Source organism: Mesoplodon mirus (genome assembly GCF_964341445.2).
Source record: "Mesoplodon mirus genome assembly, chromosome: 3".
NCBI lineage: Eukaryota > Metazoa > Chordata > Mammalia > Artiodactyla > Ziphiidae > Mesoplodon > Mesoplodon mirus.
The window spans coordinates 187793294-187814110 of record NC_138978.1 but is presented as its reverse complement, the minus strand read 5'-3'; positions in this window follow the sequence as shown (position 1 = coordinate 187814110).

Here is a 20817-nt window from a genome sequence, read left to right as displayed (position 1 = left end):
AAACACAACCCTCAGAATGGGAGAAAATATTTGCAAATGATACAACAGACAAAGGATTAATCTCCAAAATATATTAGCAGCTCATGCAGCTCAATATCAAAAAAACAAACAACCCAATCCAAAAATGGGCAGAAGACCTAAATAGACATTTCACCAAGGAAGACATACAGATGGCCAAGAGACACATGAAAAGATGTCAATATCACTAAGTATTAGAGCAATACAAATCAAAACTACACTGAGGTATCACCTCACACTGGTTAGAATGGCCATTATCAAAAAAATCTAGAAACAAACAATGCTGGAAAAGGTGTGGTGAAAGGGAACCCTCTTGCACTGTTGGTGGGAATGTAAATTGATACAGCCACTGTGGAGAACAGTATGGAGGTTCCTTAAAAAACAAAACATAGAACTACCATATGACCCAGCAATTCCACTACTGGGCATGTACCCTGAGAAAACCATTATTCAAAAAGAGTCATGTACCACAATGTTCATTGAAGCTCTATTTACAATAGCCAGGACATGGAAGCAACCTAAGTGTCCATCAACAGATGAATCGATAAAGAAGATGTGGCACATATACACAATGGAATATTACTCAGCCATAAAAAAGAAACGAAATTGAGTTATTTGTAGTGAGGTGGATGGACTTAGAGTCTGTCATGCAGAGTGAAGTAAGTCAGAAAGAGAAAAAGAAATACCATATGCTAACACATATATATTGAATTAAAAAAATGGCACTGATGAAGCTAGTTGCAGGGCAAGAATAAAGATGTAGACATAGAGAATGGATTTGAGGACACAGTGTGGGAGGAGGAAGCTGTGACAAAGTAAGAGTAGCATCGACATACATATACTACTGAATGCAAAATAGTTAGCTAGTGAGAAGCAACAGCTTAGCACAGGGAGCTTAGCACAGGGAGATCAGCTCAGTGCTTTGCAATTACCTAGAGGGGTGGGATAGGGAGGATGGGAGGGAGGCTCAAGAAGGAGGGCATACGGGGATGTATGTATGCATATGGCTGATTCACTTTGGTGTACAACAGAAACTAACACAGTATTGTGTAACAATTATACTCCAATAAAGATCTATTTTTTTAAAATGCACTAGTGCTTCCCTGGTGGAGCTGTGGTTAAGAATCTGACTTCCAATCCTGGGGACATGGGTTCAAGCGCTGGTCCAGGAAAATCCCACATGCCATGGAGCAACTAAGCCCGTGTGCCACAACTACTGAGCCTGTGAGCTACAACTACCCATGTGTCACAACAACTGAACCCCTGCAGCTAGAGCCTGGGCTCCACAGCAAGCAAGACCACCTCATTGCAATGCCCGCACACCACAACAAAGAGTAGACCCCGCTCACCACAACTAGGGAAAGCCCGCACGCAGCAACAAAGACCCAACACGGCCAAAAATAAAAATAAATAAAATTAATAAATTTATTTAAAAATTATTTTTTTAAATGCACTAAAAGATACATGCACATAATCTTCAACTCAATTACCTACATAAAAATGTACATTGAAAATCAGAACAGTGAATCAGTTATATTTTGTTTATATAGTTCCTGTCCTTTCGTTTCCATATGAGTGTGTGATACATTCATAATTATACAGATTACTTAATGAATTCACTATGAAACTATTAAGTATCCTCAACACATTTTGGAGGTGAGAATTACTACAAATTTTAGGCCACAGTGGCTTTACTAATGTCTTTATTATATACATATATTTCTTTTCCCTTTTCAAGTGTTATTTTCTGTTAGTTTTTATTTTAAAACCTTCACCACTACTAAGAAAGAGCCCAGAGTTTTCTAATCTTTACCCACTATAAATAATGTTACAATGAACACCTCTGTACTAATATCACCATGGGTAATTAAGCATACTTCTGAAATATAGCTTCCCAGAACTGGAAACGCTGATCCAAAATAAATGAACATGTTAAAATACAATCATTACATCCAAATTGTCCTTAGATATGCTGTTAAATTCATACTTCCATTAATTTTATATAATAGTATCAGTCCCTGTTTGCCTATACCCAAACCAAGATTGGACTCTATCAATTCAATTAATCCTTATGTATCTGATAGGAAATAAAAGTAGTTCATTGCTTCTTCTACCTGAATTTTCTGATTACTGTGATTACAAATATTCCCTGTCATATTTATATAGTTTATATTTACTTTTTGCTGTGAATTCAACTTCCAACCTCATTAAATCGCTGCAAAATTCAAACGGAATAGGGAAGGAAACAAAATTTGTTTTATATAAAAATGTCTTCTTGTCTAACTGTTCAACTTAGGAAAGAACAAATCACAAATATACCAGGACAATAAAGGTATATCTCACAACAGCAATACAATGCAATTAGAATCACACTCATAAATATCTCCCATGACAAAACAAATGCCTTATGTACAACAATCATTCATTTTGCATTGATAAATCATTTTTTTACCAGCTACATATGGTCAATTTCTCTTTTTTGATGTTGTATCTTTTTCGATTGCACCTAGGAGTCATTTTAATATAGAAAATTGAATTGCAGTTAATTCTCCATCTGGTATTCCAGATTGGTTACTTACTACTTGCTGATTTGAGGCTGATATTTTTCATTTATATTACTTGATCATTTTATTTACTGGTGCATCTCTAACAGCATGTGACATGTACAAAGCATATCATGTGAAGACAGTTTAAAATTCCCAAAGTATAATTCCTTTTTTAAGCACTTGGAACTCTTACAGAAGCCCTTATGTGATCTTATTTTTGACTTATAATTTACTTGTGAAATATAAAGAAACTTTATAAATAGATGTTTTGAAACTAGCATGTGGTATATTATTTTTTACTGTTTTTTAATTAATTAATTAATTAATTTTAACATCTTTATTGGAGTATAATTGCTCTACAATGGTGTGTTAGTTTCTGCTTTATAACAAAGTGAATCAGCCATACATATACATGTATCCCATATCTCCTCCCTCTTGCGTCTCCCTCCCACCCTCCCTATCCCACCCCTCTAGGTGGTCACAAAGCACCAAGCTGATCTCCCTGTGCTATGTGGCTGCTTCCCACTAGCTATCAATTTTACATTTGCTAGTGTATATATGTCCATGCCACTCTCTCACTTCATCCCAGCTTACCCTTCCCCCTCCCCGTGTCCTCGAGTCCATCCTCTATGTCTGTGTCCTTATTCCTGTCCTGCCCCTAGGTTCTTCAGAACTTTTTTTTTTTTAAGATTTCATATATATGTGTTAGCATATGGTATTTATTTTTCTCTTTCTGACTTAACTTCACTCTGTAGGACAGATTCTAGGTCCATCCACCTCACTATAAATAACTCAATTTTATTTCCTTTTATGGCTGAGTAATATTCCATTGTATATATGCACCACATCTTCTTTATCTATTCATCTGTCGATGGACACTTAGGTTGCTTCCATGTCCTGGTTATTGTAAATAGAGCTTCAATGAACATTGTGGTACATGACTCTTTTTGAATTATGGTTTTCTCAGCGTATATGCCCAGTAGTGGGGTTGCTGGGTCGTACTGTATTACTTTAATATACAGAATACGTTGTTGACCCAGAAAACCTTGATAAATATCTCTTATTTATGAATCCTGATGTTATTATCAGAAAACTGTAAGCTGAAAATATTGCATCATTAGATACAGATCTAGTACTGTGGATTCAACTCTTCTACTAGTAAATCATCATTTTTAATATTTGAACAGTGAATTACAGTTTTAAAATGCTTTCACTTGATTTGACCCTGTTAGATAAGTAAGGGATCTTGTGTTTTAGTGAAAGAATTTCTTTGAGCCAGGGAAAAGTTTAGTGTATTACTAAGACTTTTAATAATTTGGAAATTAGATACTCTTTTCACATCTCAGTGTCAAAATTATGCTAACCATATTTTCATTTTAAGGTTTCTGTGAGGACTAAATGATAATTCATTAAAGATAAATTCAATGTGTTTTGCTATTTCATTACCTCCTTTATTATTCCCATTTCAGGGACCATGAATCAAGTCTCATAGAGTTTGAATTACTTGCCAAATTCAACGTATTTCAGAATCACCAGGAATCTGTTTCTCATTCTAGAAACTGCTGTGTAAAATGTGGCATAGATTATGGACAGTAGGCATCATTGGGACCAATCTGCTTATTTCACAGCAGAAAAATCTTGAGTCACAGTGACTTAATGGATTAGCTCATACATAGGCCATTAGGCTTTGACCAGGTCACAAATAATGGTGATAACTTAGTGTTGTATTTTGAGATGTACTGATATTGCAAATATAAAAAGGATACTGAGTACATAGTATTGTAGCAAAATACATTAGGTTTTAAAATATTGAGGGATGTGATTAATTTTGTTTTAATTAATGGGAAATGTTCCATCTCACATTTACCCATTTGAAAATGTATACGTATGTATTTCCTTCTGTATCCCATTAACCCACATTGAAGAGCCACCTCCCCTCTGTTTATTTAAATTTACAGGATACTGACTTTGAAAATGTTTATATCATGTTATATATCAAGCACCTCTAAACCAAGTTCCTCTAAACTAAGAACTCTTTTAAACCCTTAAGATATTGTATATTTATTGAAATTAGATATGTAAGTATTTATAAAAGTACATTATCTCTATTCAATATTTATAATTGACTCAGATCTTCCAGGTACAGTTTAGCTACACAATGAGTCTGAGTGACATATTGTTTCCTGTTAAATAAGCTACATCAAAAAAATCACAAGGTCTGACAGACAATTCAGATAGCATTTTACACATTGCATTGGATTTTTGAAAAAATACTCTTGTTTTAATTATGTAAAATAGATACATACCTTAAGTTTTGTATATTTACAAAATTTTTTTAAATGAATATTTTAATTATCTGCTAAGAGCTCATTTCAGTGTATCTTGAAATTTATGTCTGCTTGAATACTGGCAGAAATATGAAACCCTTCTAATGGAATCAACGTGCTAGTTAAAAAGAAATCCTGAGGCCTTAGAGATTTCCTGCTTCAGAAGCTTCAAAAAGCAGTTTTGAATATCTATGTGATGCTAGGTAACTAAGATTTTAAAAAGTTATCTTGCTTTCCTTGAAAACGTGGTATTCAGCAAAATTTTTGTTTTATCATAATGTTCTTTGTACGTATAAATGCAGTAGAAAATCAAGTCCAGTTTTGTTTTATTTCTAATTTTTAAAGTCTTAAATGCACTTTAGGAAAGTTTGGCAATAATGTCTGTGGTATCATAATGTCACATATAAAAAATCTAAACTTACATGTATTTTCCTTAGTTTATTATTTTAATTTTCATTTGCTAAATTAAATCATATGACTAATTTCCTTTCTCATTTTTCATCTGAAAGCATCATGGCAACTAATAAGCACATTATTGAAGCACAAATGTTTAAGCAGGCACACACACACAAACACTCACACACACAAATGTTCACCAACTGTGGAAATATTGCTAAATTAACTATAATAAAATAAAGCAAATTATCAGAGGCTTTACATTTCCAAGGAGTTTTTTCTATCTCTACAAAGGACTGGAAATATTTATGATTTATGATAAAATGGCCACATGTGAGCACTACACATCATTGAAGGAGACTTTGTTCATTGATTATTGGGAATATTAGTTAACATATTTCTGAGGTCAAAAGCACTAGTATTTCTGCTTTGTAAACTTAACTTTTCCTCATTAATCCTCAAACTCTCCATTCTCAAGGGTGCCTCCCCGCAGTGTTATCACAGGCCTTGAGCTTATAGGTGTGAGTTCCATGAGAAAAGGTCATAAAAGCACATGCATACCTACATCACAAACAACAAAGCCATAGAAAATATTTATAAGTAAGAATAGAGGAATAACGTGTGAATTAATTGCTCAAAAATAAAGGGAGACAATGTCTTTGCAAACGTGACTTCCAATATTGCATTATGTCATATCTCTGGGGCACACCTGTCCTTGACCTTCAGCCATCCTTACTTTTGTTTTACTGTGCTAGTTAATGTGTATCCATGTTTTGAATAAATAAATAATCTCAATATTAAATTGCATAAGATATTTCTCTTTAATCAGAATGTGAGAAAGTGTATTCAAAATATATGAGATTATATGGCAAATTATTATTTTTCTAAAGCTCAGACTGGCATATCTTAGAATAGTCATGGATTTGCACTGTGATAATTTAGCTATGATGGATAGAGTTAAATTCCTTAAAATTCTATCCTTGTGTTAGCTGTGGTCACAGAGATGATTTATGCCATATGTAAATTGTGGCACTGAAGCATCAGAAATATTCTCTTTACACAAGGAAGTTCAGTGCAAGATCATGTGCTATAGCAGCTCAAGCCTGTTTTCCCTTAATCTTCTGGCTTTTCTTCCTGGCATGGGCAACAGCCATACCTACTGCACCTTCAGCTCCTACTGGAAGTTTTCCACTATCTTCTTCCACTCCAGTGACCGATGCATGCTTAGTTTCTTGATAAATTGTCCTCCTGTTGGCCACACATCTTTAAAGTTGGAGACTTAGAGGCAGTGAGTGACCAAAATTAGTCCAGATCATTCCCATGGGTTTCTATTTTTTTAGCCCTCACCAATCTTTTCTTCCCCCACTATCTCACCATCTACCCTGCTGATTTGGGGCCAACATCAAATGCAAAGTAATCATTTTTTATAAACTGATCAATTATTTCCCACAATTGCATAAAATCCAATCCTTATAATAAATCTGTATACCTCTAGATTAATATAGATATACAAGTATGAATGTAATGTATGTATGTATGTATGTATGTGTCTATCTATGTATCTATCAGGTATTATTGACCAGTTGTTTTATTTAGCATCTCTGATGGAAAGTGAACTGATACAGTCATCTCATAATAACAAAATGAAAGTTCTAAAGTTTGTCCATGTGCCTTCTAATAGATAACACCAGTGACTGAGTTGCAGAAAACTAATTACATTTTCATAATTACTGAAAGAACTGCATTTTGGTATTAGGATATATGGCAAAGAATATGCATCAGTCTTAAATTTGGGTGTATCATGTGTGGTGGACCCTATTGGTGCTCCACCCAGTGCCCTCAGATCCCTTCTATAGCTTCTGTGCAATAATCCCCCATCTTTGCTGTTTTTCATCTAGTATCCACAGCATCTTTCTGAAGACTGCCTTTAGGCTATTGCAATTGTGTTGCTTACATGAACAGAGAGATGAACTAGACTGGATGTTTATACTTCACTGTATTTACTCAAACCCAACACTGGTGAGCTCTAAAACCCAGCTGTCTTCTCTCCAGATAGGTCAAATTTTGAGATTTAATGTGTGCCCCAGAGCTTCTCATGACATAGGGTTGTAGATGGGACTTTGCTTGAATTTGCATCCTTGTTTGGATTCTGCCCCGTCCTGCTCTAACACAATCTTACTACTCTCATTATTGACTTATACTTGAATTCACATTCCTGGGTCAGATTTTGGTGAACCCAGCTTAAGATATCATGGAACATACAAATAAAGATTGGGTGTTCATTCTTAAAGAAGAATGCATAAAAACAGGCCATTGTAACAAAAGTGACCTAAATCATGTTTAATGGGATTTTCTCAGTTTAACTTAACAAGAATTCTGGTATGCAACACATAGGCATTTGTTTATTTTTAGAAAATAATTTTAGAGTGTCTACTTGAAAAACTAAATGAAACATAACCCAGAAAAAATTGTTTTTGAAAAGTCAATGACATTTAAAAAAATAAATTGTTTCATCATAATACATTCATTAATGAAACCATGTCACTATTTAAAATATTGACAATGACAATTTATGCCTTTGGATCAAAAAACAATTTAGTGAATACCATATGCAAATTCATGCCAATTTATGTATTATATATTACAGCCTACATTTATTTTCTAATCTTATTCTTATAAGATGCCAAATGTATTTTTCATTTGAAATATAGAATTTATCTCTTAATTGAGTATGAAATCTATGGGAAATTCTTTATTTCCCTTTGTCAGTCATCTGTGCTGGAATTTGATAAAACTCATAATGTAATTTACCAGGATATCAGTGAATTTCTGTGTACCCAAATATATTAATTATTTGTCTTCTTGAAGTTGCTTGTTCACTTGTAATGATTCCATTAAAATTTTTCTTCTCATTATTAATGGATCAAAATAATTAATTATTAATGCTTTTTCATTTAGTATATTAGTTAAAAGCCCTTTTATTATGTGATACCTTTGGCCAACATTAACTCATTTGAAATGCAAACATAATTCAGTCTTTCTGAGACAAGGAGATGAGATGACAGCTAATCAATGACTGACTTTGTCCTTAAATTGTTCAACTGTCAAGGATAAAACATGTCAATCAGTGAGAACAAATGTACCATCAGTTACAATTACATCAGCCAAAAAGTCACAAGTGTCCCATCAGCTTCCAAATATTAAAGCTAAGCTGGAATTAGCACCATTGAGTGTTCAATTTCATTGTCCTATATTTTTCTTTAATTAACAAATAGAAATATGGAGTTAATTCTACCATTCAGACCTATCCATTGATTTTTATATAAGCATTTTCTTGTCCTTGACTTAGTAGTCAAGAGATTTTTAGCCTTTAATTATATCCATAGATTAAAAAACATATGCCAATCTAATTCATGGAATGATGAGAATGAGAATAGTCATGAAGCTTGGAATTAGAAAACACTGCCACTTACTACTTGTATGGTCTTGGGAAAATTACTTCAGTTTCCTAAACTTCAGTTTTCATATATCTGCTATGATAATTAATAATTCAAAATTCAAGGGTTGCTAAGAGTATAAAGGCAATTTATATGTGAACACATCTAACAAAAGTACTACCTAGAGGAGGAAAATTAAATGTTTGAGTGTAGGAATACTTTTATAAGATTAATATTTTAATATAGTTCTTGATAGTAAACAAAAGGTGTTTAAAAGTTAAGTTTAACCCATCCTTTTCTATAAGGATTAAACTATATGCTCATGATTCAAAGAAAGGAACCCAAAACAAAACAACATAAAACTGTGCATTTTATATTACAAATTTTACATAAACAGATACACCCACATGTACATACAAACTAGGAACATGGAGGTTTTAATAAATAATGGAAAAGCAGATCATTTTTCTTCTGGAAGGTAAAACAAATCCTTTATGAATCTCATGAATACTGTGACCTTAAATCGATTCCACTTTATAAACTTTAAATATTTTGGATTTTTTTATATTGCTTTTGTTTAATTGTTTAATTTTTTTTGGTTTTCTTGACATATACATTTCAACAATATACACCATTAAAAGTACTTATTTTTATAAACATTTCAAGGTAGACACATTAACCTACCCTGTGAATACAAACTTTCTAAAAAATGTATCTCCTTGAAGTAACTCATTGAGCAATTTGCGACCTTGAAACATATAATTCATCATGTCAAAAGCCAGGAGCTCAGTCCCTCAGGAGCCTAGAGTCTAAGGTTATGAGGATGTGAGGTTTTGAGTACCATTAGGAGCCAAAGGATTACAGAAATAGCCAAGCATTCTCCATCTTTGCTTCTAGACAGCCAACACATATGGCTCCTGTCACAAGGCAATTTTTAGTGACCACTAGAGCCTTTCAAATGGAAATCCACTGACCTTGAAAGTAGGCAGTTTGGCAACATAAGTACTAGTTCAGAAAGATTTTTGAGTAATTTGAAGTGACTCCAAACACTGTTAACTTGAGGCAAATTTTCACCCAAAGGTCAAAAAGGCAGCAATTAAAAGTTAATGAAAGTTAGCAGTTATTGTGGAAGATTGGGAAAGCATATCTTCTTTGATATAGATGAAATTGTTATACCAATGGAGAAAACAAAATGATAAAGAGAGGAACTGATATTTGTGCTACAGTAGAAATTATATACTATCGCTTGGATACATGCCTTTGTTTCTTCTCTGCTTGGAAAATCAGCTTACAAGAATTTTCTTTGTAGTGACACAGTCAGGTCTGGGGTTAAGAGCACAACCAAGCTAAACTAAGAGCTAAGTAGTTACTGTTTCTAGGACATCTTCCCTTCCTCATCCTTTACCCCATGACTCCCTTTTAGCTGTAACTTCCATGGATTCTAAGGTTAATGAATTAAGAACAGATGGCCATCTACACTGTAAGAACTAAAAACAAACAAACAAGCAAAACAAAACAATGTCCCATAGCCCCACAATTGCTGGCATCATGTGAAATTTCAAGGCATGCTTAGAGTAAATTTTGACAAAATTTAAATTTGTATCTTTTCTGCCTCTTTTTTATATTAAATTTGTTTTGTTGAATCCTTATAGCTTTTGTCTCTCCCATAACATCATAAGCCCATATTTCTTAATAACCAGTGATGGGGTTTTCTAGGAGATGATGATTGGGGAGCCTAGAAGGGGATTTTTGCTAACTGTTAACAAATATTTATACTAACTATTTCATCTTCATGTAGACTCTTAGAGTCATAGGGTATAGCTCCAGCCATTGGCATTGGATAATGCCCTAATGGATGTGTACTCCAAAATCATGGTGCCATAGGATACAGCTTAGATAGCATTCGTGTTTCCCTATTGTCAGGCATGATAAGAAAAAGGCATTATTTAAGTGTAGCATGCTCAACATTTCAAAAAGAAAAATAAGAATTCCAGTGTCTACTTACACCCTAAAAATAAAAGAATACATAAACACATCTTTGGATGTACAATAACCATAACCAAAACTATTCAGAAAAGGAAAATAAGGAATTCTTCACAAAGGAAAAAAAATCAGAGTGAAGTGCTAACTGCTAACTGGTTTCATATCTTTTTACTTAAGGTAATTATTTTAATGGATTATTCAGTTTAAAATTGGTATTTAAATATCGAAATCCTAAGAAATTAGAGGAGTAGAAAAAGTTTTAATGCCTTTTATTTTCCCTATACCAAATATAATTCTGCAAACGCAGAAGAAAGAAAACATGAACATTACTGGGCCATTTTTTGACAATATTTTACTTTCACAGTGAAAAGGACAAGGTCGAATTTTATTGTACTGGTGGGTATAGTTTCATTAATGATCTTACAAACTGTTCACCCACGTACTGACACAGATGAGGTATTATGTCTCAAATATTGAAACCATAACATAACTTAAATGCCATTACTTTTTTTTTTTTGGCTGTGGACACAATTTAATAAAGCTACTGTCAGCTACAATATACACATCATAGCTAAACATATTTCAAGACTGGCGAATCTAGCAAAGCCTTGCACAGTCTTCTGTATTGCCAGTATCAAAGATTCGTTCTTTCAGTGTATTACTTATCACTTCAGTCTAAGTGCTGGATGCATTTTCTAGCATGTATTGCCATTATCCTCTTATATAAACTCTTAGGAGATGAACTGATAATTTAGCACCTGTGACTGCACAAAGCCAAAGCTTCCTGCCTGGGTGAAAGGGCCAGAATGTGTAGTTACATGAGTAGGAAAAGAACTCAATAAATCTATATGGGAAATGTGTTTTTGAAGAAAATGATATTTTTAATTAAAAACAAATTTGCCAAGTGTCCAACAAGTTTTTAATGCTTCATCTAAGCAATAAATAATGAATTAGAATTTTTTCTGCTTATAGGACAAAATAAAAAATAATTATGAGGGAAGATTTATAGAGGTAAAGTAGACCAACAAATATAAAGTAATATTAAATGTATTTTCCAAGGCATTTTTTACTAGTAGAAATACTTTCTATCATGATAATTTCAAACAATTTTGTCACAAAAATCAAATTGAGAGGAAAAACTTTATCCAGCTCCTATGAGTTTTGTAGAGGAATTTTCATAAGAATCGTTGGGAAGATTTTTTTTAAACTTTTTGAATTATTTTTACTTGTGGTAAAGTGCACTTGTAAAATTTACAATCTTAACCATTTTTAAGTGTTCAGTTCATAAGTACTTTTATACTCATTGATTCTTGTACATCCAGTCTCCAGAAGTTTTTTGTTTCTAGAACTGAAACTCTATGCCCATTAAACAACTCCCCATTCTGCCCTGCCCATAGTGTCTAGCAACCATCCTTCTACTTTCTGTTCCTATGAATTTAACTACTCACGTTCCTCAGATAAGTGGAATCATACTATACTTGTCTTTTTATGACTGATTTCTTTCACTTAGCATAATGTCCTCAAGGTTCATCTATGTTGTAGCACGTGTCAGAATTATCTTCCTTTTTAAGGCAAAAAAATAATAATTCATTATATATCCATCACATTTTGTTTAGCCATTCATCAGATGGACACTTGAATTGTTTCTGCATTTTGGCTATTGTGGCTACTGTTTCTATGAACATGGGTGTCCAATCAGACTCTGATTTCAGTTTTTATGGGTATAGACCTAGAGGTGGAATTGCTGAAGCATACAGTAATTCTATCTGTAAGTGAGATATCTACTCCTAAGAAACCAGAAAATAACACGTGTTGTCAAGGATTTGGAAAAATCTGAACACTTGTGCATGGTACATGGGGATGTCAAATGGTGCTGCTGCTGTGGAAAACAGGATTTGTTCCAGGAGAGGTTTTTTTGTTGATCTTTTCAAATTTTCTACATGGACAATCATGTCATCTGTGGAAAAAGATAGTATTGCTTCTTCTTTCCCAACTGACACACCTTTCCTTTCCCTTTCTTTTCATGTTGCATTAGATGAAATTAAATACAATATTGAAAAGAAATTAGGAAACATCCTTGTTTTATACTTGACCTTAGGGGAAAAAACCCTTCAAGTTACTCATAATTAAGTATGATATTAGCAGTAGGTTCTTTCTAGATATTCTTTATCAAAATGAGGAAGTTCCCCTCAGTGCTAGTTTACTGAGAGTTTTTATTAGGAATGGGTATTGATTTAAAATAATTTTTTTGCCTCTATTGATAAATCAAGTAATTTTTCTTTTTTAGTCTGTTGATGTGATGGATTACAGTTAATTGATTTTTGAATACTGAATCAGCCTTGCAATTTTGGGATAAATCTCACTTGGTCATGGAGTATAATTCTTTTTATATTTTATTGAATTCAATTTCCTAATATTTTGTTGAGGATTTTTACATCTAGTTCATAAGAAATATTGGTCTGTAGTTTTTTTTTCTTGGAATATCTCTGTCTCATTTTGGTATTAGGGTAATGCTGGCCTCATAGAATGAGTTAAGTATTCCCTCTGTTTCTAACCTATGAGAGAGATAGTATGGAATTGCTATAATTTCTTCCTTAAAAGTTTTGGAGGGGGGACCTTCAAGATGGTGGAGGAGTAAGACGTGGAGATCACCTTCCTCCCCACAAATACATCAAAAATACATCTACATGTGGAACACCTCACCTTCCGTACTATCTCACCTCTCCATCTCCAGAATTCTCTTCATCATCCCAAACTGAAACTCTGTTCACATTAAAAAATAAGTATTGCCTACCCCCAGGCCTTAGTAACCTCAGTTCTGCTTTCTGCCTCTATGTATTTAATTATTCTAGGAACTTCATGTAAGTGGAATCATATGATATTTTTCAATTAGTGTCCAGCTTATTTCACTAGTGTCATGTCCTCAAGGATCATCCATGTTGTAGCATGTGTCAGAATTTCTTTTCTTTTTTAAAATATTTATTGGGGTATAGTTGATTTACAATATTGTGTTATTTTCAGGTGTACAGCACAGTGAAACAGATATAAATACACGTATATCTACTCTTTTTTAGATTCTTTTCCCATATAGGCCATTACAGAGTATTGAGTAGAGTACCCTGTGCTATATAGTAGGTCCTTATTAGTTATCTATTTTATATATAGTAATATATATATATGTCAATCCCAATATCTCCATTTATCCCTCCCTCCACTCACCCCCCCAATAACCATAAATTTGTTTTCTACATCCATGACTCTTCTCAAAGAACCATCTTTTGATTTCATTTTCTGTTGATTTCTTGTTTTAAATTTCATTTATGTCTGCTCAAATTCTTATTTATTTTCTTCCACTTATTTTAAAATTAATTTGCCCTTCTTTTTTAGTTCCTAAGTTGGAAACTTAGATTATTGATTTTAGATCTTCCTTCTTTTCTAATATATGCATTCAATGTTATAAATTTCCTTCTAAGCACTGTTTTGCTGCATTCCACACATCACAATAAGTTGTGTTTTCATTTTCATTTAATTCAAAATATTTTAAAATTTTTCTTGAGATTTCTCCTTTGATCCATGTGTCATCACCCATATTTTAACCAGGTTATTATTATTTTATTGTTGAATTGTAGAAGGTCATTATGTATTTTGGATAGTAATCCCTTATCAGCTATATTACTTCCAAATATTTTCTCCCATTCCACAGGTTGCATTTTTATTCTATTTATTGTTGTGTCTTTTGATGTACAGAAGTTTTAAATTTCGATGTAATCCAATTTATCTGTTTTTACTTTTGTTGCCTGTGCTTTTGGTGCCATATCCAATAAATCACTGTTACTAAATCCAATGTCAAGGGTCTTGGCACTCCTGTAAAATATCATTGAACCATGTATGGAAGGGTTTATTTTTATTTAAACTGCTATATAATTAATGAACTTTTATTTATGTTTTGCTATCAGGAACATTGATATGATTATACTCATACATGTATTTTTATGTACACTTTTATGCATTTTTATGAGATTGACTTCAGTGAGGACTATATTTATCATCTGGCATCAGTATACTACCACTCTAAAAGGGGAGAGTCATTTTTTTGCCCTTAATTGATATACAGTCATTGTCACTTCAGATTCTATATCCTTTGAAACTATCTTTTATGTAATATTTAGGTAAATAGTTACATATCTTTTTGGAGAAAGAATGAAAGGATATTTATTGTATGTGATGGAGTTTTATAGTTTTTAATCATGAAGACTTGGCCTCCCCTTCAATAGATGAGATCTGGGCTGGAGAACAGGGTCAGTTTCTGAAAGCTAGTCAAAGGATGTGATTTTTCTAAGCCACTGTTGACTTTCCTCTCACCCATTCTTGATTGTTTTGGTTATATAAGAAAATACTTAAGTTATACAGGTAATAGCAACAAATTGCTGACTCTGGCCTTGTGGACCACTGTCGTCAATACAACCACTTTTCCTTTCATTTCAGAATCCTACTGTCACCAAGCTCCGTCTTACAGCAGAATCTTTACTGTCGACAGATGACCAACGAATTACAGCTCACACTTAGCTTCTCTATGATGCTGGGACACTCTATTCATCACATTTTTATAGCGTTAGTGAAGTGACTGGTGTCCTGAGGATCTGAGTCAACTGGTTGATTTCCTGTTCTTAAAGCACAAATCCATTCTAATAGGCTCAGCAGTTTATTGTTTCTTTCTCAAAACTCTGGCACAGTTATGATGTCTTCTTTCTCTCTCTCTTATAACCTACATACTGTACATTCATACACAAATACACACACACATATAAACGTATATGCATGAGGCCTTTGGCTGTTTCAAAGCTTAATGGAGGCCATTCCAATTCCAACAGTTAGGTTTGGCTACATGGCCACTTGCAAGGATGTTAAATCCTGAATCATAGTGGTTTAAGAAAGAATGTTGGTGAAAGCCACACACACACACACACACACACACACACACACACACACATACACACAGTTGTAGCCTGTGCAAAATAAAGTTCGATTCTGCCTCATCTTTGCCTTGTGATGGATGGCACTGCTGTTGATTAGAATGATGGAAATGAATATGTGGTCAAAGAAACTAGCAAAAGACTCTGTGGTGTTCTGATAAGTGATTTCCTACACAGATTAACATAAATGATCCTCTATCAGAATGAGGCAGATTACTCTAATACAGTATCTCAACATTTAAATGGCTTAAAACAACAAAGTTCATTTTTGACTCATACTCCATGTCCATCCCATGTCAGCTGGAGGCTGAAATCCTTGCAGTGTTCAACTGGGGATGGAAACAGAGAAACCTCCACCATCTGGACCTCAGCTGTTGCTGAAGCAGGGGAAGGAAACTCTTTAAATCACTAACTGGCCCATATTGTCTTCTGCTTATAGTTTATTGGCTAAAGCAGGTGTCATGACTGTGCCTCACTTAAATATGGAGGAGAGATGCAGTCCTCCTAGGCATCTGGAATAAAAGTAGTGGGAAATATTGGTGAGGACAGGGTAATGTCTACTATACGATCTGTATATTGTGGAATCTAACTTCTAACTCTGCTAGACTAGCAAAGTATTTTAAGAAAAGTTAATTCATTACTTTATATTAATATTATAAAGATAAATTTTCAAAAACAAAGATTGAATATTCCCTGGAGTTAAAAAAAGAGACCTTTTTCTTCTCTTCCTTTTCTTGGAGCAGTTCCTTGAGAAAACTTGTACTTGTAAAGCTTTTTTTCTGTTTCTTTGATATGTAAGCAATTCTCTAATACTTTGTAAAAGCTAAACAAACCTATTATTAGTTTTACAACTCCAGAGCCATCTCTTTGAAATGTAAACATTAAAGAAGATAGAGAGTGTCCCCACATTGGAACTATCTGCTTGTCATAAAGATGGGTGAAGTTTTTGTTTTCGTTTTTGTAGATAAAAGCAATTAACTAACACAGATGGCCACCCCATTATCAGGTGAAATTCATATGAACTATATAAAACAAATGGTGTTGTCAAGTCATCTCATATGAGGACGAGTTATCACTTATCTCGAGGACGTGCATGTAATGGATTGTATCTGCCTGGCTGTATTCAGGGGTGAGATTTCATTCTATCTCTGCAATTTCATTAACAGATTGCCTGTGATGCACGTAATAGTCTGGCTTAAGGCTTATTCAAGAATAAAAAATCGTTTCTATCTTTTCTACATTTGTGGAGAGGTTTTTCTGGTTTGGAAGAAATTTTTATTTTTCATTTTTCCCCAACAGAATGGAAGTTGTGTATGTATGTATGTATGTCTAGGAGGCAAGAACTACTAATGGTTTTGAAAATGAAGTTTCAATGCACATAAGTTCTGAGTAAGAAAATTATTTCCTCTTAATATCACTAGTCTTGTACACACTGCATGTGTACTAAGAGCACAGTAATAATGAGTCTAAAGTATTCTAAGTAAAATTACAGAAGTCTAATGTGTGCATATATTAGTATTATGTATAAGCAGAAGAAATAACAAGAGTGGCATTCATGATTATATTAATACTCAGTGCATAATTTATGTTAGATTTATACAAAAAAGCACATACATGGGTAAAGAATGCATGCATTGTTGAAGGTTATATGTGTATTGCATACACAATTCAGGTATGTATGTACTTTACCTACACAAGAATATATTTGAAGATTTCATGTAACCTGACACAAATTATTATTATTTTCTGATCATTATAACTATCATTATTGTTACTATTATGATCCTTGCTTATGACTAAATATATATTAACATTATTACTGTTATTATATATATATTTAGTCATAAGCAAGGATAATAACAATAACAATGATAATGAGAGAGATTTACAAAGTAAAATAATGTGTTACCAAATTGTAAAGCAAATATATCTTAGGACAAGAATTAGGTTACAGATTTCTTTTACTCCAGAGTACACTATTCCTTTGTTGCCTATTATAGAAGAATGTGTCTATATTTCTTTGATAAGCAGAAAAATTTCCCCCTAAAACCTAATTCCTAGAACCTGTGAATATGCTGCCTTAAATGCCAAGAGTACTTTGCAGATGTGATTAATGTAAAGATTTTGAGATGGCAAGTTCATCTTGGATTATCCAGGTGGGTCGAATGAAACCACAAGAGTTCTTACAAGGGAAAGAGTGACATAGGAGAATTAGTGTCAGGGAAGGTGCTGTGATGGTGGAAGCAGAGGTCATATTCAGAGGGAGAGACCTGAAGATGCTATGAACATGGAGGATGGAGCCATAAGCCAACAAATAGTGGCGTCCTCCAGAAGCTGAAAAAGGCAAGGAAACAGATTCTTCTTTAGAGCCTCCAGAAGGAAGGCAACCATACTGACATCTTGATGTTAGCCCAGTGAAAACCGTTTAGACTTCTGACCTCCAGGACTTTAGGATAAATATGTATTGCTTTAAGCTCCTGTGTTTGTGGTAATTTGTTCCAGAAGCAACAGAAAGCTAATACATAGGTGGCTGAATATCATCCATATACATTTTCCATGCACTCTTCTCTCAGCACCAACATCCCCTTTGCTTTCCAAAGCTCTGCCCAATAATCATCTCACTTTTTCTTTAGCTTCTATTTGGATCAGCACATTGGAGAGTGCCAACAGAAGATTCTGAGCGGGATTGGAGAGTGAATTTGAGGTGGTTATTCTGTCAGCTCCCCCTTGTCAGTTCACCACATATGGGCTATATTCTTCCATTGAATGCTAAGGCTTAGCTTAAGTGTCCCGCTTGTCAGAGCTCTTAGTGTTTTGCTTACCATCTCTCCTCTCTCCTTTCCTCTTCATGTCTAGGGGTCACCTCCCTGATGTGACTGGACCACGTCCTACATTACTCTTTAGGTGGTTTCACTACACTGTGCTTGAATCCTTGTAAAACGTGCTTTTGTTGGACAGAGTGGTCTGTACACCTGTAAAATGGTAGCACCTTCAAATTGTATCCTAAATTCAACTACTGTCCTCCTGCTACCATCACTGGCCTTCAGCATTTGTAACTTGGAGTAATTTGTTCTATGTACTTGTTTTCTCTGCCTGGGTCTTATGCCCTAGATACAGAACATTCTACCGCAGTTAATATTGAGGACTTACATTTACATAGGTAAGTACTTTCTATACATGACTTTATTTCATTCCAGTCTGGATCTTCCTCAAAGTGCTGAAACAGGAGAAATGGATTTTATGATCAGTTCTTCTTCTATACCAAGTTGCTGCTGCTTTAAACCAGAGGTTTACTCTCCATTTGTTTCATGACAAATGAAGTTCTTGGACCAGTTTATTAGCTTTTTTTTTTTTTTCTATACTCTGCCAAGTAACGAGACTCAAATAACCATGTAAATTCATTAATCTCATAAAGCAATTAGTGTAAAATCCAATGACTGTTAAATTATTTCAAAACGAATTAGTTACAACATAACATTTAATTTTCATGATAACCCTCATTTATTTACACAATATGAAAATTTCGATTAAATAAATGAAAAGACGTATTAAACAGAGCAGCCGAAACTTGTTCGTCTCTTGTAAAAGTGCCTTCTATGACCTAGCGTGAAGCGAATTAATGTATAGAAGACATTTAGTACCCTGTCTGCCAAAGAGCAAGCAGTCGTAAATTGTGATCCCCCCATCTTTCATCCACTGTAGATAGTCACCGTGGCTTGTTAAGAATGAAGTGAAACTCCATTCTATTGTATTCTAAAGAGGTCTCCTTTCATTTAACTCTTGTGTAAAAAAAAAAAAAAAAAAAAAGCAAAAAGATAACCTCCAGAAATCCCTCTAATATTTCTCTATCTTTTTGAGCTTGTTTCAGCTGATAATATTTACACCACTCTAGGACTGAAGACGATGACGTGGAGTAAGGGGAAGATGGCTAGATAGGAATGAGATGTGGGAGTAATCCACAGTGCTGTTCAATTTCTTTTGCATGTCTTCAATTAATCAAAATATTTATTAAGCTCTTCTGCTCTGATGTAGATTATGAGGGATATACTATTATGGCACCTTAGATTGTAGAAGGACGATGATTACAACGTACGATTACTATAACGAGCTGCATACACATTCAATGAGAAGAACAGGCTCCTACTTAACCAATAACTTACCATTTTAAGTCTTGATTTCCTCCTTTACAGTATGAATTATGGTGAATGAGGTGACTGTAACAATGATCACATACTTATATTTAACTCGTGAATGTGAGTCATAGCTGACATGACTATAAAAATCCAATAGAGTAATACATGTATAAGAACGCTGTTAACTATAGAGTAATTCATGTGCTGCTTATAAATACTGGTTTGCTATTTTTAATAAATGTTTAGTTAGTTGAATAAAAACTAATCTGGAAAAAAGTGTAAATAAGGTTTTGGTTTTCATTGGCACTATTTGGATTTTGAGGGTATGGAATTTGGCTGGAGAAAGTGGATGGCAGAATAGATAAGAGTAAAAATGCAGTTATGTAATATTTTCCTGGTTTCTATTAAAAATGCATGCATTATTTAAAATTTACATATAGTTCTGTTTCCCACCATCATGAAGTAGTGTGTCTCGGCCTTACCCTTCTGTTATGAACAACTATAAAACCTGAGAACACAGCGGCCAGGTTCAAACACTGCACGACTTTCAGCAAAGGAATATGATTCTTGAGAAAAGGAAAATGTGTGAGGGAAGTTCCAGATTTCTGCCTGGGTCAATTTCCAAATAGAGAGCAAATAAATACAGCCTAATTAGAGGATTAGAGAGAAGTAGTATAGCTTAGTCAAAAAACAGAGTTAGGAGTTCAGAGCTAATGAAGCAGTTGAAATTTTCAGGACAGGGTCCTGTGGAAAGGAAACTTCACAAAGAAGGAGCTCAGGAAATCTGCACCGGGATCTCCTCCTGTCTTTTGTTGAATATTAAGCCGCATACGCACAGGCCTATGAGTCCTGCCTGAAAACTGTTACCAGTGGCCTGTGAATGAATGGAGATTCAGGAGCATGAATACAGCTGGGAGAAATTAGAATTCTGACCAGCAAGAGTGGGATGACCTCACAGAACATACCAGGCATTCAACTGAGACCCAAGAAATACCATACTTTAG